The sequence below is a fragment of the Nyctereutes procyonoides genome, unplaced genomic scaffold (assembly GCF_905146905.1).
Source record: "Nyctereutes procyonoides isolate TBG_1078 unplaced genomic scaffold, NYPRO_anot_genome, whole genome shotgun sequence".
In the NCBI taxonomy this organism is placed as follows: Eukaryota; Metazoa; Chordata; class Mammalia; order Carnivora; family Canidae; genus Nyctereutes; species Nyctereutes procyonoides.
The window spans coordinates 38,878,797-38,880,059 of NW_026575043.1; positions in this window are offsets into that span (position 1 = coordinate 38,878,797).

Below are 1,263 nucleotides of genomic sequence, written 5' to 3' on the forward strand. Positions count from 1 at the left end.
TGAGCACTGGGTGTTATGCTATACGTTGGCAAATTGAACTTCAATTAAAAATTTTTTTAAATATCCAGAGCAGTTATGGGTGCCCCTAGACCCCTTCTGTGAAGGACTCGGTGTATTTTTTTTCTGTGACATCTCTCTGTTTTGCAGATCTCTCCTTGCTCTGAGGGTCCCCATGGCCTTGAGCAGCATGACAGCATCACCAACCCTGTTTTCATAGAATCAATGTACTGATCACCCTCAGGCCCACACTAGAGCCCAAAGATCCTCTGGAATTGAGCTGCCTACAAGGACAGACTACTTTTGGGTTCCTGCACATCAGTTTCCTCCCAGGAGAGCAGGTGTTCAGGGAATGTCATAGCTTACCTGGTGACAGGAACACTGTTATACTGATGTCACTCATTACTTGTTGAGGGGATTATGCTTCTTGGAGATTGTAATAGGGAGGACCCTGATTTCTGGAGTGAGAGGGAAGCCTGGAAACTGCAGAGACACACTCTATGAGAGAATAGGAGAGAGGGGTGTCAGAAAAACGTGCACACACACACACACACACACACACCTAGAATGAGAAAAATCTCCATGTACACTCACTATACCTATCTTTCAGAGGCCAAGCATGAGGACACAGGTCCACTGTCCCTCTTATGCCTTCTCCACCCTCTTGGGTTATTTCCTTCCAAACCCATCCTCACAGCAGCCTTCCTGTAAGACTCCACGTCCTGGAGTCTGGAGCCAAAGAAGGCCAGGTCTGGAATGTCACTTCCAAAAGCAGGATGGAAGTGACACAAGGATGATTAATTTGGAGATCAACTCTGATAATACACCCTGTGAAAAGGAAGATTGAGTCTTGTGCAGTGGGAGATGTCTGTCCATTTTCACCTTGCAGACACAAGTCTCACAACTGAAGGGTCTTCAGGTTTCAGGAAGCACAGCACAGAGGGGACCCCATAGTCACTTTTCCTGCCCCTCCACTTAACAGACATATCTCACTGTGCCCAGGGTCCCCTGGGTCTTTCCTGGGATGCCCTTGAGGGACCATTTTTAAAAGAGCTAATGAATGTGACTTCATGGATATAGGGAAAGTGTGTGGCTGAGTCAATGTCCTGATGGGTTTAGAAACAAACATTCTCAAAAACAAGAAAAATAGTTGGTGTTGGGAAGCCCAGGTGGATCAGTGGTTTACTGCTGCCTTCAGCCCATGGCCTGAACCTGGAGGCTGGGATCCAGTCCCATATCCAGCTGCCTGCATGGAGCCTGCTTCTC